The sequence below is a fragment of the Talpa occidentalis genome, unplaced genomic scaffold (assembly GCF_014898055.3).
Source record: "Talpa occidentalis isolate TD23 unplaced genomic scaffold, MPIMG_talOcc4v2.1 talOcc4.10, whole genome shotgun sequence".
NCBI lineage: Eukaryota > Metazoa > Chordata > Mammalia > Eulipotyphla > Talpidae > Talpa > Talpa occidentalis.
The window spans coordinates 21,668,220-21,687,504 of record NW_023600993.1 but is presented as its reverse complement, the minus strand read 5'-3'; the positions used below and the strand labels follow the sequence as shown (position 1 = coordinate 21,687,504).

The window sequence follows — 19,285 nt, the reverse complement described above, 5'->3', positions numbered from 1 at the left end:
CTTCTCTCCCTTAATGACACATGTAGCTTAATAAAAAGTTTCACGCAGAAAAGCAGCAGCTGGGTCCCTAACTCACTTCACTAACCTTCAAATCCCATCACCAGTTATTTACTATCTCTAGAGTCTCTCTGGCTTCACTATTAGGACATATGCATTCTGACTTTGCAAAAGAAGTCAGAATTAATCTTCACGTTTAGATTATTTTTCATTATCCACAGTTCTGAACCACCTTGAGCAAACTGTTAACTCCAAAATTTGGTGGATACAATTCTACTTACTATATAGCTAACATATATGAGTTGTCCACTCTCTGCTAAATTCTTTACACACATCTTATTCAATCTAGGAAGTATGTTATTCTATTGCCCACATTTAGTACTGAAAACTCAATACCCCAAGATCTCATGGTTAGTATATAACAGAGTCAAGATATGAACTGGGTACTCAGATTTCTGATCACACATATTCCTACTTACTGCAATATACCACCAGACACTGGGTTAGGAGTTAGGGAGAAAATTAATTAAGATACAACCTAAAGTAATTCATACTCTGTTATGGGTTTAGATATTTTATGCTAACAATACCATCCCATCCCTTGCCTACTAAGTGCATACCCCCACACCACAGTTTGCATCTAAATAACAATAAATTCAACTAGCCATCTGCATTGATTTTTAAAGAATACTTATAGGTTCAGTGGAACTCTTCTTAGCAAGTCAATTAACAAGTGTCATAGAAGAAAGATTAACATTACAGAATTAATGTTCTGCGGTGGTTTCCCATCTTAAAGGTGCAAGAAGCAGCAATAAGCATTAATAGCCAAAGGCATACATCCAGAATCCCAGGCAGAAGGGATCAAGGCTGGGTAGGAGCAGTGCTATTTCCACATGGAAACACAGGTTGTGAGAGAAGACAGATTAATTCTCACAAAAGGAATATGTCCACATTAAGTTTCAATTCTCATTGCAAAACACTAAACTAAAACAAAATTTTTACTTATTTATAGAGAGTCAAAATGGAAACAGCTATCTTGATGAAGATCAGATTCCCATTATAAGTAGCTTCCTAAAAATAAAGGCATTGTTATTTTGACAGAATATATCATCTATGACATATTAGCCCTCGAGGCAGCTCATGGGGCCTGAAAAACTGTATATGTGAGGCTATGCTCTGCTCAGCCATTCCCTTTGACAGGTATACCTGACACAATCCTTAAAAAAGAAGACAGATTTTCTCATTTTGTTCTGTTTCATTTTCTCATCAGAAAAGTCACGAAGAATGTATGTGGATGAATATATAAGTGTACAGCTGTTTTTCATTAACCACAGATCTTACTAGTTTGCTTAAATGGAGTTAATAAAAGAAACAAGAAAAAGCAACCCAAAAATCCAGACTCTTATGTTAAAATTGTAAAGAACATTTTTTTGTTAGTTTGTTTGAGTGGTAGTAGTAGAGAAGGGAATATAAAGGAATAATGTCCTGAATTACCATATCTGTAAAGTCTATATTAAAACTGGAAAGAGATTTTAGTACAACACATTATGATACATATATCACTTTCTTTTTTTAAAAGAAATACTTGTAAATACTTTAAAGAATACTTATAGGTTCAGTGGAACTCTTCTTAGCAAGTCAATTAACAAGTGTCATAGAAGAAAGATTAACATTACAGAATTAATGTTCTGCAGTGTTTTTACAAGAACCAATGTATAGGCCAGATATGCGGGAGGGTGAGAGGATTCACCAGAGACAGAGTGGGTAACAGAACAGGCAGACTGACGAAATACACCACTGAGGGGAACAGAGGGTGAGACAGGAAAGGACTGCCGGTCCATGTGGGTATCTCCCCAGCCAGCCGGGATAGAATCCGTGCTGTAGAGGCTGCAGACATCTTCACAGCACTGTGCTCAACCACCTGCACCACCAGGGAGGCCCCCAGATATCACTTTCACCATTCAAAATAAAGTGCTGTTTTCCAGAACCTCAATGAACATGGCAGACATCCAATATATTGTTTGATTTTCACCATCCCCATCCCCATGAATAATTAGGATGACTTTTAACAGTTCAGAGGATTGTATTTTATTTATTCTTCCCTTCCCTCACTCACAGAGGAAAAATTTCATTAATTGAGGCGATTTAGATAATAAAACAACAGACAACTTGCAACTTTGAAGATGTAGCAAGTGATGAAAAAATGGAGACACCAGGAAGTGATATGTCCTAGTTCTCAAAGATGGTAATAAAGTGTCCACTTATGGGTTAAAAAAAGCAGAAAGTAGTATTGAGGAAGAAATCCATAAAATATAAACCCATGCATCTACTTATCATATCTCATGCCACTGTGCATTACAGTGGTTGTTTCCATATATATCCAAGAAGCCATCTAGTCAAGGCAAATGTCTGTCTTCTATTGGAGTAAGTTGGTGGTTTATTGGAAAGGAAATTTTCATTATTTTTTACTAAGGCAACATGAGAACTGTCTCCTCTTAATTCCATATTTTTCCTCTCTGTATGGCTTGTTTGTGGAAACATCTGGATTTTGTAAGGACTGTAAACATTCAGAATATCTTTATCATGGTTCTGATTTGATTCAACACCGCAGGGAAATGCCCATGTTGTGGCAATACTCACTTATTTTTTTTATTGGAAGTTTTTTCCAACTCTCCAGTGTGGGAAGGAAAGAATAAAATAAAAGATTGGGGAAGGAGACAAGGAAGGAATCCTGTGTTTCCATTAAACTGTGGAAACTGGTTTCTTTCAGAAAAGGGAGCATCATCTCTGGTTCCACGGCCAACACAAAATACGAAAAACATGAAGTGACTAAATTAGCAATAACAAAGGCAGAAATGAACACACCATTTCTACACAGGCACCGCATCTCTGATATCTGATCCAGAGAGAATTTAGCTAAGGAACAAAATTAACCTCTCCAGACTGAACAAATGGGAAAGATATAATTTAAGGAGAATTACTTTGAATTAGAAGGCAAATATTTCTGGACACTGTGTGGCTTTCACTGATTGGCTGCATAATGCTTAAAACACCAATGCTCTAGTTTCTGTGACACTATTTTCCAACTACTGTATACCCCTCCCCGCAGCGCCACATTGGGGCATTCTAGGAACTTTCAAAAACTTTAAACCAATCCCATTTTTTCCAGGCTGGTAGGTTGTGTCTGGAAGACTGAATTACTGCCTTAGAGAAAGAAGGTGCACATGGCATTGGTGCAATTAACACCACACTCAGATATTCTGGATCATTTAACCAGAGATATGATGACAAGTATTTAGCACTTATTCCACCTTGCTTCTTCCATAGGCTCACAATTTCCAGAGGTGATACAAGACAGCGGCAGGAAGATGACAGTCATACTATAAACTGCTTCTGGCAGTGTCCATGAGGACAGTAAGTCACACGACCCCATAAACCTTTAGGGCCTTTATCTCACACTTCCTTCCTCACCGGCCCAAGAAGCAAGAACCAAATACAACAAACTCCCACAAGGCAAACTATAAATAACACTTTCTGCAAAGGATGTACCATGGGGAATATCAAGAGACAGGGGACAGATGTCCCACATTATTACATCTGTGGCAGCTGAGCATGTGGTTCAGACCTGTGTTATCTGAACTATCAGAGATGAAGGACCACTGCTCTCTTGATCCATCATGGATTGGTACATGTTCCTTGTCAACTGGGTCACATGGAACCCCACACCAGCTTCATAACACTCAAACTGACCTAGGCAATGTTCAATGAGACAAGTCACTCACCACATGCCAACTCTCAATTTCTGTATTCCTCACAGACCAATGACAAACAGTTCAGGCTGGCATGTCACTGGCTTAGAGGATAGGATTTGGACTCAAAGCTCTGACAATATAATTTTGGCTCCATGACTTCTTTTCTCATGGGCATGACCAGGATAGTTTCCTAAACTCCTCTGTGCTCAGTTTCCTCATCTGTGAAATAGTGATAAAAATGATACAATGAGCTGCTACATGCAAAGCAACTATAACCACACACAAGTAAGCACATAGTAACCTCAGGTGTTAGATTCTAGTTTTATTATGCTACTTCACCATGACCCAGCTGATTTTGCAACCTATTTACGTCAAGATGTGTAGAGCAACCAAGAATGGTAGAATGCACCAACATCTCTTGTCCTTGTCAGAATAAACCTGCTTATGATGAGTCATGTTTTAAAGAAGTCCAATGGAAGGTAATAAAAATGAACACACACTCACACACACACACTCACAAACCTGCATGTTGCTTCTTTACTGAATGCCGAGTCAATTCCAATGACTTCATACTTTTTAACTTGATGGAAGGCCCTCAAGATGGTACCAGTTATTCATTTGAGTCCATTTCTCCTCATGTTCCTGTCCCTCTGCTGTTCTATCAGGTCTTGATACTATTCTATTCTTCATCTTTGTCAGAAAAGTCCTCCTCTGGCTCTCTGTAAAACTAATTACTTTTATATCTTCAGGTGTCCAGAGAAAGGTTATTTTTTTGCAGTTCCCTTCCTTGATTATTTTAAGTCTCCCTCATTTAAAATTATTCTTTATGTGCTGTTTTCCACCTCAATGTAAAGCCAACATTACCCATAATCTACATCACCAAATTCCATATTCAGTTTGGTATCTGGTATACAGTAAATATATAATAAGTACTTCTTGAATCAATCAAGTATATTTCTTTATTAATCCAAAATAAAGTTTAATAATCCTTTAAACTTTTTTCCTTCTTACTCCAACTTCTCATCAGCTTTGAAAAATTCATTCTTTGACTCTATTATTCATTGAATATCTGCAGGATTACAGGCATACATCAGTCCTCATAGATGCAAGGGGATAGGATGATACTGATTTTAAGAATTCAGAAAAAATGATGAATAAAAAACTCATAAAATCTGAATATGCTGTATATGAAGACTGTGTGTGTGTGTGTGTGTGTGTGTGTGTGTAAACACAGAAAATGGCATAAGGAACTTTATTACAGTGGATTTGAAGAAAGCCATTATAAAATTGAGAATAAATATAAACATAAATTTATTGAAATACCTTTAATAAATGGAAGGAATGTTTCTAGAAAGGCAAAATGGAGAAGAGACTCAGGAGCCAAAAGAAAGTTGAACAAGCAAACCTGTCTCGAAGAAATTATAAAATCAAAGGAACGATCGTTTGCAAATCCCAATTGAATTTATCTTTAAAAATTATGCATATTTCCACAAGCATATGTGTTGATTTTACCCATTTTCTCTTTTTGTTTTATTTTTTTATTTATTTATAACTGACATAGAATATTATATTAATTTCAGGTGTAAAACATAATGATATATTTGTTTATATGACAAGATGATCACCACAGTAAATCTAGTTAATATCCATCACCCTAAGTGTTATATTCTTATGCTGAAAAGTTTTAAGATCTGCTGTCTCAACGATTTCAAATATGCAACACAGTGTTATTAACAATAGCTCCAAAGTTGTGCATCCCAGGATTTATTTTATAGTTGGGAGTTTATATTTTTTAAGCCCTTTCTCCCATTTTACTTCACATCCCCACTGCAACCCCGCCCCTCCCACACACACACACTCAGCCTTCTGACAACCACTAACCTATTTTCCACATCCATAAGCTTTACTTTTTTGCTTGTTTGTGGAGTTTTTGGGTTTTGTTTTAATATGCTTTGTCTGATTTATTTGACTTAGTGCAAAGCCCTCATGTTACATCCAGGCTTTGCCTAGATGGTCGTGTCTCCTTTCCTGTGGCTCCTTGTTTTAAAAGTTTCGATAAAATTCTGACTGACAAAAATCTGCACAGAATCTGCAATCAAATTGGCTCTGCACTTAAAAACTATACATTAGGAGAAAGCTTATTTATGCTAAAAATAATTATCTCCCTATAAGCATTTGCATGTTTATTATCTTTACTTGTAATAGTGCCATTTGGCTTGCCAGTAAAGTGTGAATAATCTTTACAGCTGCAGGTTAATACACTATTCAAAATTATCTCATCAACATTATCTCATTTAAGCCTCACAATTCCCAGTGAGATAAATATGCAGGTATTTTAATCTCTATTTCACAGACAAGTCAGCTGATATAGAAATGTTAAGGGACTTGTCCAAGGCTGCAAATCTAGTTAGAGGGGGATTAGAGATGAGATCTCTGTAGCTTTTCTAATATAACTTTTTATTTTCCCAGCACCAGTACCCAAAATGGGACTTAAGACTTCTTTATGCTGAGGTTAAATATTGGAAATGGGTTCAATCCATATAAGTGATCAAAAGTACATACAGCAAGAGTCAATTTTATTCTAGTGAGAGACACACTTTGAACAACTGGGTACTGTTTTTAGGACTGTCATCACTTTTGTGCTGATGATTAGAACACAGATTTTAACACATCTGATTCCAATAGTGAACAGCTAACCCAGGGCAGTGGACAAAGATCAGGTTGTTCAGCATCTGTCTTGGTGGGGCTGACATTGGCAGAGAAGTGGGATGAGCAGAGGGATGACCACCTTAGCTTCAGGGATTGGTTGTGCACCATTCAGGCCAAATAAAATCCCCCTTCAGGCCTATTGGGGAAGATGCCTGGATCATTCTGGGGTAAGTAGCTATGAAGATCATGCAGTCTGAAAGCTCAGCCATAAACAGGGGTGAGGGCAAAGAATCACTAAAAAAAAACAGACAAATGAGTCAGGTGGGCAGTGCAACAAGGGGAAGAGACTATGGAGAGATAGGGAAGTAGAAAGAAAATAAACTGGAGTTGTGCCTGGAAGAGTAGCTTTCAACCTTTCTTCTGTATTAGTATCACTAGGGAGACTGACACACTCCCAGAGTGCAGGCCCAGTCCAATCAAATCAGAACTTTCAGGCTATTCTATTCATGATCATATGTGTGTCCACATTTAACAAGTGTCAACCAGAGGGGTGCCCTGAAGCATTCTGGCTTTGGTGGAGATTCTGATGCTCTAGCAGGAACTGCTCATTAACTGCTAAGAAATGGAATCACAGAGAAACAAGTCAATGGGAGACGGATAAAGGGACTGATTTTTGCAAATAGCATTGCATTGAGCAAAGAGTGTCTTTTAACTGCTCCTGAGAAACCTTCAGAATTACCACCCTGTTGCTGCTTTGCAAGTGGGCGGGGGTAAGGGAGAGTGAAATGGTGAATGGAAAGCCAACTCCAAGCCAACTCCAAGCTGCCAACATCAACGTCACACTGCAGAATGCAGAGTCAGGGAGAAATGAGCAGGAGTGTGCCATTCATTATAGAACATGTTCACCACAAAGGCATGTTACACATGTAAATAACTTCAAAAGCACTCATAATAGCAGAGCACCGTAAAATTATTGTGTAGTGGTGAGGGCTGAGTATTACCTTTTAAAATATAATTTACTTAATTCCAAGTTTCTATAATGCAATTGCTAATAATGACTGTATTTATAAACCAGCTAGCCAAATGCCTAGGAAAACTTAAAAAATTAGCTCTCACAAGCCAGTAGGAGCTATCTGTTGGACAGGACTACGCTTAGATGTATTCTCCTCATAGAACAACTCACATTTGTGGATGAGCTATTTATTCAAACCCTGACAGTCCCAACCCCCTTCAATTTGGGCATTTGTTCTAGCCAAACTCTGCCATTTTGGATTGATTGTTACACACAGAGGGAAGATAGTCAAGATAACAGTCCCCAGGCTCATTCATACATTCTCTCTTCCCTGCAAGCCCATGGTATCCTACTCAACCCCAGTGATAAACCATTTATCTCAGCAAAGATGCATTGCATCCTCGTTTTCTTTGCCACAGTGCATTGTGTTGAATGCTCTAATGCTGACCACCGACCCACAAGCAAAATTTTTAATGCCTCTACAGTCACCAGACAGATACTAACACACTATTTGATTTGCATCATTTTGCCTCCAGCTCCAATCATCCCACAGTCATTTTTAATGCTAAAAAGGCTTTGATTACTTCTGAGAATACTACCCACCCCTATCCTACCCTTTTCAAATAGGGGAGCCTAGAATTTCATTTCCTGCAAACAGGCACTCAGAAACCAGCTAGATGAATATCAAAAGTGCAGTCCCCTAAATGAGGAGAAGGTTTCCAAAAGTATCCCTCAAGGCTCAATTACTTGCCACTTCTTTGCTTGGTTTCATATGTTAGCATTCCTTCCCAGTCTCCAGTGTAAATCATAAGGACCTTAACCACTGATAACAGTCTGCAAACAGGGAAAGTGATCATTACCATTTCTTTAACCAATACCCAGGGTTTCCTTCCCACAAGGTCTGGGGGCCAAGTCTGACTCTTGTTTCCCTTTTACATCTTTTAGTTAATTGCTTCAATTTGTCCCATTTCCATTCACTTTCTTTTACCAAATCACAATTATTCATCACATATGTGCAGCCAGGAGATTGGGGAGAACACCCAGTTGGTATTATGTGGAAGCCAGAATTTCTTTTAGGGAGACAATTATCCTTGGAATGCCCCGACATTAACCATATTCCCCTCTCCTTTTTTTGCCCCATTTCAGAAGCTGACTCTATAGAAATCAAGAGTGCTGAGAATTCATTGGCTTGGATATGATTGTAGGGTTCTGGAGTCAAACCAATAGAGAGAATTCAAGATTAACACATAAGGGGCCCAGGACACTACCACCACATGAAGTGGCCTCCTTGAATAGGAGAAAGTACAGCCACTAGTCCAGAAAGTAATTCCAACCATCCTGCTCTATGGAATTAAAACATCAGAGATAGCTGTGTGTCAGCATCTTAGAATTTTCTTCCATGTTTTGGAATTTTATATTTAGGTTTACTAATGTGGAAACACCAACCAGAACTACCCAAATGGGGGCTAAATATATTCCAGGCACTATTGTAATGGCTTCAAATGCAATTTTCTACCTATTGAAACATCACAATGAGACTGTGCAGTAGGTTCTATTATCATTTCTATTTTATATATGGGTAAACCTGAACACAAGTATTTTTTTTTTTTTTTTGTTTTGGTTGTTTTGCTTTGATTTGCAAAACGGTAATTGTAGCCTGAGTAGACATATCAATTAATGGTTTCTCTTTTCCCATTCCAGAAGACAGATGTGCTTGGTATCCCAGAGACATTTTTATTAGAGAAACAACAATAAAATTGAGAGTAAGAAACAGAAATCCAATACTTGAAAAACATTGCAATTTTTAAAAAGCAAGTAGAGTTATTCAGTTGCTTATCAATTCATGGAGATATTAAGAATGTTGATCCAAACAAAGCCATTGTTAAATTTTTCCTTACAACAGTTTGCAACTTAAGTTTCTGAAACATTCCTATTTGATTATTTACAAGTTATTGTCTTATTTGTTAGAAAGGGAAAACAATAACACTTTAGTTTATCACAGGAACAAAAAAAACTAAGATAAAGTTAGTTTTAAACAACATTGCATTCTCTCAAAATGCAAGGGACATTTTGATAACCTTTCAGAATTTAACTATTTAGTACATTTATATGAAAGTTTGTATGTGTGTCTATGAGGTTTTCTCCCCTTACTGTATGCTTTTGGGCTATTTTCTATATTCTATGATCTAGACTAGTTATCTTTGAATCCATCATGCCCAAGGGAACATCGATATTACTGATACATGTTTGTTACTTTTAAAATGTTCAAAGGTTTTGGGAAGAAGGTGCAGGATACATAAGCTAAGAAATAAATTTTTGTGATAGTCAAAATAAATAAATAAATAAATAAATAAAAATGTTCAAAGAATTCATAAATTAAGGAAGGAAAGAATCTTTTAAAGGTGATAAGGGATCTCCCTGGTGGTGCAAGGGTTAAGTCGCAACTATGAAGCTATCCATAGCCACTGCAGCAGAGTTCTATCCCCAGCCAGCGAGCTACCCACATGGTGAGGCAGACATCTCCTGCCTCATGCACTGCTCCCCTCAGCAGTGTATTTCAGTCAATTTGCCTATTCTGCTCCCTACTCTGCATCTGGTGATTCTTCTCACCTTCCAGCCTCTGGCCTGTACCCCAGCTATTATATGCATAAAAAAGAAATCTTAAAAAAAAAAAAAAGGTGATGAGGCTATGAGGCTATGGGAAAATAATTCAAAAAGACCTTTTGTACTTGGTGCAGATTGAAACCACTGTTTAGTTCTCCAAACTGGGGAGTAGTCAAGTTGCAGCCATGACTTCTGAGATCCTCTAGAGGATCATCTCCATTTTCAGGCTGGAGCTTTCTAGCAAGTCCTGAGTCAAATGAAAAGCCTTCCTTGAATCTACCATGATCACATGTGCCATCCCGATCTCCCTTCCAGGTAATACACAAATGAGCACCCCCAGGTACTCTCAGAAGCTCACACCCATGCAGACACTCACACACAGCTAAAATCACTATCGTGTTTTAAAATGGTTGTGTATGGTAGTGCTTAGCTAGCTGAGAGCAGTGAGCACACATGTATAAGTGTTTCAACATCATTTTACAGCTAGATATTTATATCCCATCCTGGTGAAATAGCTGCCTGGAACAACAAGTCCATGTTTTTGTTTCTTCTTTGCCAGAGATTCCCCCTTCTACCAATGAGTAAAACCAATCAAATGTCTTTCTATTTCAAAGGTGAACTTTGAAACTTTAAAGTTTTAAAACTATTGCTTTGTACTTGCTTTTCCTCCCCACCTGCACCCCCACACTATCAAAGCAAACCCTTTGGATCCTAAAGCACTAAATATGTTACAAAAATTCTTAGACAAGCTGACAGGAACCCAGATGTCGGTGAACTGCTTTGTCAGAGAAGACCCTATTCCATGTACAAAATAGCATCATTTTCTCAAAAATTGTAAGGACACAGCATCATCGGGATATGGATCCAGCTTATTGCTGGTGCTCTGAGCAAACAAAGAGGAGCATGAAAACAAAAACAGGAAAATAGCATCAGCCATCATGACATTCAGACATGCTGATTCCTTGTTCTTATGTCAGCTCCTCCTGATGGCTGAATCCAGTCACTGGAGGTAAGAGATGTTTCTATTTGTGAATCCTACCAGCCTCTGCCACGTAGGATCACTTCAAACAGTCATTAGTAAGCAGCATTCTCATCACTCCAGCCCAGGCTGAATTCTAATCAAGGTCTTTTAAATGCCATTGAACAAATCTATATACTATAGATTGCTTCTTGTATGCCTCTGGCCAAATGCTATTTGCTGGGTCATTTATTATTTTTAGAAAACCAAAACAATCCACAGTAATAGTATAAATTATAGCACATCTAGAAGCAGGGTCCAGGCATCCTTGGTGATTTAATAATAGAACTGAAAGAAGCTTTTAATTATTCCTCCTCTGATGATTTATTAGACAGTCTGAAGCTAGGAGTTGCATGAGCAGAAGAGCCAGGTTTATATCACCAATAGAAAAGGTCTGTTCTGAATATGCCTTACAATCCAAGTACTAAAATCCAAGAGGTGTACACAGTTTAGTCTAAGGAGAATTAAATTTTGGAAAGTCCAATAGATTATCAAAAGCAATATTATCTACCAGGAGACTGTAATCCTAAAATAGATTATCTTACATAAAAGTCCAATCTGAACAGCATTTTGATATAACATTCATGTAGATGTAATTGAAGTTGTGAGGTACAGGCTGAAATATGACTATACCCTAAACAGGTTCATAGACTCTACAAAATGGAGTTGAAATTAAATGACAAATGACATCATAATCTACTTGTCTTCTCTTGAGAAATGTCCATCAGGAAGGCAATGGAGGAAATAGCAGAAAACTGGGATGTTTAAGTTCTTTATGTCTGTAGATGAGTCAATTAAAAAGACTTCCCAGAAGCTCATGTCATAAGGCCTGTCTGTCATCCCTGACTGTATAAAAGGAAAACCACAAAGCTATTTCTCTGGGCTATTTGTTAGAGACATATATTTAGGCTTCAAGAAAATGACATCTGAAAGAAATGCTGGTGTCTGCATTGTATCTTCAGATTAATTAAGTCAGAGCCTTGGAGGTTTGGAATTGAAATTTCAGACAGAGCTATTTCTTTTCTTTTTTGAAACTGAGAAAAATTATCTCTATATATCAGAGTTGGTTTTGGATAGTGTGATAAAAATGACTGCCTTTAAATCTCTACTGTTACCATTTTGGGAACTTTTAACTGGACAGAAAGAAGCATTTTAACTATGTTCAACCCTTGGTTTACGAATTCATTTCATACCAATATCCTGTATTTCTCTCCTGCCACTTAGTTCTGCTTTCTGGAGTACTTTTTCACTAGATATCCCTGTATCCCATCATTTCTTGATGCTAACCCAACCATCTCCAAGAAAAAAAAAATGAAAGGAATTTCAACAGTTTCTTTAATTAACCCAAATTAATTCTCTTCATTGCTCCTCTCCCCTCCCTAACTTCAACGTGTGTGTGTGTGTGTGTGTGTGTGTGTGTGTGTTAAGGAGGGATGGTATTGGTTGGAGGCAGAGTCTTAACAAGTTTCACCTGAATCTTTCCAAATATTTGTGAGATTGCAAAAAAGCCAGTACAAATTGGGGATGTCACAGATTTAAGAAATCTACAGGTCATATTTTTCTCTTCTGTATTTAAAGTTAAAATGAAATGTGTACCTTTTTTAAATATTGTTCCATAAGTTCCCATTTTCTGGAGTGATATGAAAAATAGCTCAGATTGAAGCTATTAGAATTCACTAATTCATACAGCAAATATTTACTGAATACCTATAAGTGTGAGGCAATGTACTAGCATTAAGCATAAAGTGGTGATAAAGTTGTTCCCAGCCACAACCCCAATGCCTATAGACCAACCTGCTCTACTTTTAGCTTTTCACACTTCAGTCATGACTGAACGAAGCTTTTGGATTATCAAACAGGGTTTGTAGTCCACAGCAAACTTTCCTGGAGGCTTTAACAGATAAACTTTGAAGGTCTTTTTACACAATGTTAGAATTCATTCTGACTTGTAATGGTAAGCCAGTTCAGACTGAAATTTCTCCATTTAAAAAAAAAAAGTTTACTAAATTGAAGGCTATATGAGTATCCCAAATCTATATACAAAGACACATATTGTAATTCTCTGGCTAATGCAGGGTTTGAAGAACTAGTTACAGTTTCAATGAATTTGAAGCACAAAGTGATCTCTATGTCTGAAATAAAGATGCAGCAGTGAATCTCTTATTACCATCAAAACTGACATCTTGATCATTGTTTTATGGATGTTTGAACATGTCCTCAATGTTTCCTTTCATTTGCTGACTTAGAACAGAGGAAGAAAGCATAATAAAATAAAGTGCACTATTGTCCTTCCTGATTAGTAGTAATCTAGTTGTAGAGAAAGTGCATTACTGGGTTTAATTTTTTCAGTTTCACCAAAATATTTGATTAGGGATGGGGGAATATTGTTTGTATATTGTTTGTATCCAGAAATTAAGCATATATTTTCTCTAACAGTAATATGCGTTCTTATTAGAAAAATATTGAAAATACAGGAAGTCAAAATGAAAAAAATATAAAAATTATTAGAAAATTATTAAAGTTGCATACCCTTAAAGTTTGTCTATGCTTTGTTAGTAAATTAAATAACATTTATTGAGTTTCCTTTATTATAAAGGTTATTACAAAAGGTTTTATATAGCAAATTGTATAAAAATAAATTCTGCCTTCTAGCAGTGTTACTATTAATGTCAAATAGCCTTTCTGCACGAACGTAACTGTATTCTCTTTTCGACCCTCTCATTCTCTTTCTCTACTACCGTCTCTCTCCTATACTAACACATACATCACAAACACTGTATATTGCTTTTATCATAATTAATCACACTTTGTTTTTCAGGTTATTAAATTATTTTCTTGAACGTAAGTTTTAGTGGAGATATATTTTATTATATAGCTATAAATTAATAGAATGGTTACATATTATTACAAGTTAAAGATTTTTAAATTCAAATTATTGATAAATTTATATCATTTTTCTTTGAATTTATATATATATATATAAAGCATGTTAAGAACACCCTACATGTTCTATGTTTTCAACACAGGAATTATTTTTACACAGTTTCACTACATAATATATGTAAATTAGCAATTCTCAACTCTTCTAATTTTTCCATGTGTTTCCAAATATTATCTTATTTTCTACATGTTTTTCTCCACTGTTAGACATCTGGCTTGCCAATTAACCTTTATAATTGTTTTGATTACTTGATCAATGATCAAAATGTTTTTCTAGTAAAGTCTGACTTCCATTTTCATTTTTAATGTTGTAGATAAACAGTGGCAAGTATCATCAAAAAGTGACACAGCCCAGCTATAAAAGATAAAAGAACAAAGGGAAATGAGTCTAACTGTGTTCAGAGTAATTGGTTTGCTGTTTGGGGTGTTTAATAAATTTTTGTTTGCCCCAAATACCAAATTTCACTTGAGTTGGGTTCAAAAACACAAATTTGGAGGCACCTTATATTAGAGTCCTAATTTTTAAAAATATTTCCCAAATAGATCAATATAGATCTAAGTGGCTAGGAACTGTCTGCATGGCACTGATTATAGAATTACCCGTAAAGTAATCCTATATTTCAACTTTTTTAAATAGTATTTATCTTTTTATGTTTTTTTTAAAGATTTATTTATTTATACAAGAACTGGGGTAAAGGTCAGATGTGCAGGAGGGTGAGAGGATTCACCAGAGACAGAGAGAGTGGGGAACAGAGCAGGCAGACTGACAAAATACACTGCTGTGGGGAGCAGCGGGAGAGATAGGAGAGATCTGCAGCACCATGTGGGATTCTTGCCGGCCGTCCGGGAATTGAACCCACACTGCAGAGGCTGCGAACAGATTCACAGTGTGGCGCTCAACCACCTGCACCACTAGGGAAGCCCTTTATATATTATTTAAACCTGATTTCACTTCCATTTTTACAAAGACTACATCTTATATCTTTATATGCGCCAAATTTACATGCATTAAAAAGTGGGGAATATTCTAAAAGTTGAAAGTTGTTACAATACTTATTTCACATCTTCTTTCTCAATACTGTAAGCTGGTAAGGAACATACACAGCTCACAAAAAAATTAAGGGCAAAATATTCAAGAACCGCAGAAATGTCTGTGGACATAGTGGGTTCAAGAGTTCTAAAAAATAGAATACAGAGCACTAGTAAGTGGGAATGGTAACGACTTTTTCTTTGTTTTATTGCTGAGAAGTTACAGTATATAAGTCTATGTATATAGAAATGAAAGAGAACATTTTGAAAGGAAGTTCATACAGTAGACATGGATCAAAAGGCGAAATAATAGAGAGAGAAAGATAAAATAAAGCAAGGTTATCTTTTCTAAGAGTAAGGCTGAAAGGAGAGAACACAGGAAGAAACTTAGACAAAGAAATGTGCTATTTTGTTTCCTGTACATTGCATATAGGTGTAATATCCTTTCTTCAGTGTTACTCTAGAATTATTTTTGAAGATCCAGACATTTATCACCAGTTATCACTATGTTTTCTTCTTTGATACAGAGAGGTTGAGTAATGCAATCCTAACAGTATTTGTGTGATGGAAAAATGCTCTATTACAATAAATCCTAATTTGAATACCAATTTCTTAAACATTTAAACATAAACAATGTATTCCTCGCCTATGTCTTTTTTCATATGGTTGCATCTAAAAGGCAAAGCTTGATGGTAAATTTACATGTTAACGTTTTCTGAAGTCTTCTTCATAAATACTGTTCAACTTAAACTGCCCTTTGTTATGGCCAAAGGCTTTGCCATAAATTCTTTGTGAAAATTGCAATTGTTTGATGGTGGATGGAAACCAGCCTTTTGGTGGTTATTATGATATATTATATACAGATGTTGAAATATAAAGCTGTTTACCTGAAACTTAAAAAATAAACAAAGAACAAACAAAAGAAACCAACAAAACAAACTTAGATTTTGAGAACAAAATGCTGATCGCTGATCGCCAGAAGGGAAAGGGAGGGGCAAATGATGTAAAGGGAGGGGGTCTAAGAGATGGTGTTGCATGGAACTAGGCTTTGGTGGCAACAACAGTATGGTATACAGATGTTGAGCTATAATTCTATACACCTGAAACCTATATAAAGCTATAAACCAATGTTACCTCGATAAAAATTTTAAAAAGCAAATTGCATTTTAATGTGATAATTTCCATACATATAAATACACTAATACAAAAATCATACTTAATACAAAATCATACGCGAATACAAAAGAGCTAGAAGTATTTTATGTGATCTTCAATTTTAGTCCTTGTGAAGTCTATTTCATTAATTAGGTCTTATCCTTTCACTGAGCTCTTAGAAACTGAGACTGAGAAGGACAGTGTAGAGCTATTGCAATCCAAACCCCACAAATTATTTTAGGCATCAGTGACTCTATGAACTCATTATGCTGGCAAAACTTTGGAGGAAGGAATAGGTCGACAATCCCAATACTTCAAGCTACAGGAAAATGGAAAAAGCATAAAAGGAATATGCACCTGAAGCTCAGAAAGCCAGCATCCAGAGAAGTTTAATTTATTATTCTAATGACTTTCACAGCATGAGACTCTCACCAGGAGACACATGTCTGTGCATCTAATAAGGCTGCAGAGATTGGGCTATTCCAGAAGGACTCTCGTGGCTGTTTCTAAAGCATCCTTTTATAGATAGGAAAATATAAAGTATGTGAAAATGGCTCAAGACTGATATCATCTAGGCTGTTTTGCTGCTAGCTACCTTTACACAGATTCCTCAGAAATGAAGCCAACATTGGCTAGCAAGCTCCAATTAAAATATTTAGGCTTTTTTTGCTAAACACTCATATTTTTCTCTTGAAGCATGAAAAATCCTAGATAAGAGTTACTGGAATGTGCACTGCTTAGTTATAATATAGAACTGGGGTCTGCAAAAAATAAATCCCTTAAAGTTCATCTTTCTCCATTTTATCACCCTTCTCTGAATTCCAAGGTTTCTATGCAATTGTGATGTTTATGGACCGATCCCCCTCAATCTTTTATTTAATAATGTTATCATTCTATATGCATTGTTTTACAGGGATTTTTAAGTCAATTATAAAATGGAAAATGTTCACTGTCATACGTTATTAACCAACCCCCCTCTACTTTGGGTACTTAGTGGTTTCTAAGATGTCTAGAATAAACAACCTGCCCATATATCATTTTGTAGATATGCACATAGTTACTGACATAGAAAGTCTGAAGCTATAATAAATGAATTTAAAATATTTATCAATATTTCCATATTGTAATCTCATTTTTTTCTTAGTCTTTTTTTAAAGATTTATTTATTTATTTGTTTGTTTGTTTGTTTGTTTGTTTGTTTGTTTATGCATACAAGAGCTGGAGTGCAGGCCAGAGATGCAGGGGGTGAGAGGATTCACCAGAGACAGAGTGGGGAGCAGAACAGGAAGACTGAAATACACTGCTGAGGGGAGCAGCGGGCGAGACAGGAGAGGTCTGCTGTGCCATGTGGGTTGCTCCCTGGCCAGCTGGGAATTGAACCCATGCTGATGAGGCTGCGGATTTCTTCATAGTGCAGTGTTTCAACCCCTTGAGCCACCAAAGAGGCCCCCGATTTAGTCTCATCCATGTGAGGAACTATTTCTGCTCACTGGCGCTCACATACATTTGATAGCAAACATGATTTCTCACTTTTCCATTGGAACATACACTTTGTAATAAGGTATAAGTACTTTTACTGTGTCATCCCTCCTCATTATTTTTCCATTTTGATATTTCCTAAAACTCTTCCTTAAACAGCTTCTGTAGTCATTACACTACATAGTAACCTGATCTTGCTGGTGTCTTCCTTATCACTTCCCTTGAAGACACTGATCCTCAAAACAAGCAAACACAAATATGGAACAAATCTATTCCTAATTCTTTCTAGCAACTCTAGCATCTCTACCTGAATTTGTTATAAGTAGATGTATTGTGTATATTCATAGGTATATTCAGCAGTGTTGGTCAGGGCAATCAAGAACATTATTCAACAGAATGAAAATAACAGAGATTACAGTTTGGATCATCTTGGCAAGTGGAAAGAGGTCAACCACACTATGTGTCACTGAAAGACATTACTTTTTCAGAGGATTTCTTTCTTTCTTTTTTTTTTTTTAAAGTCAGAAGTGTGGGAGGGTGAGAGAATTCACCAGAGCCAGAGGGGAGAGCAGAGCAGGCAGACTGACGAAGTACACTGTAGAGGGGAGCAGTGGCAGCAGGAGAGGTCTGCGCACCATGTGGGACGCTCACCTGGAGGCCAGGGATCGACCCGGCACTGCAGAGGCTGCGGGCTCGCAACCCAGCGCTCAACCCTTGCGCCACCAGGGAGGCCCTTTCAGAGGATTTCTTGCCCCGATAAATTGCCTAAGAAAATAATCTCTTGAAGGATTATAATGAATTAATTGCTTGACAGCTGGGTGCCACCAGTTCACCACTAGGACTACACAACATGGACTAAAAGTATGTTCCCATCACAACTGGACTGAGAGGGCTATGAAACCACTGCACACAGCTGTCATTCAAAAGGTAGAGACAGGGCCTCCCCGGTGGCGCAGCGGTTGAGCTCTGGGTTGTGAAGCTGCCCGCGGCCTCTGTGACGCCGGTTCGATCCCCAGCTGCTCCCCGGCTACCAGAGGAGGGTCCCACATGGCGCACAGACCTCTCCTGCTGCCCGCTGCTCCCCTCAGCAGTGTATCGTCAGTCTGCCTGTTCTGTTCCCCGCTCTGGCTCTGGTGAATCCTCTCACCCTCCCGCGCTTCTGACTGTACCCAGTGCATGTATAAAACAAACAAACAAACAAATAAATAAATAAAACATGCCTCTAAAAAAAAAAAAAAGATGTAAAGATGTACAAAAGGAAGAGACAATGCACAAAGCCCAGAGAAACTGCTAGTACAAGACCCATTCTTCAAGACTAGTCTAAAAACACCCTAAATTGTCTGTGTTGAGTATGAATTGAGTTGTGCATTCTACCGGTTATACTTCATCAATATATTTTTCTCTGGATGATGAACCTATTATGAAGCCAAATAGCAGCACTTACAAAAACAAGTGACCACAATTATAGTTCTTTTCACATAGTTCTGTTTTTATAAGGTTCTTAGGAAGTTCTAGCACAGGCAGAGTTAAGTTATTGTGATCACAATCTTACTGGTGTTTGCTGAAGAGTGGGGTTAGGGCGCATCGGCTGTCGGGGAATGTGAGACATTTCTGAAGAACAGAACTGTTCTTATCTTGATTGGGAAGGTT

The 19,285-nt window shown here is 37.2% G+C and overlaps 1 protein-coding gene across 8 annotated transcripts in view; it reads right to left on the bottom strand.

Annotated features, from left to right (window-relative positions):
- The window catches only part of RBMS3 (RNA binding motif single stranded interacting protein 3), a 661,354-nt gene that overhangs the window by 566,802 nt on the left and 75,267 nt on the right, over window positions 1-19,285 (bottom strand). The gene's annotated exons all lie outside the window — the stretch shown is intronic.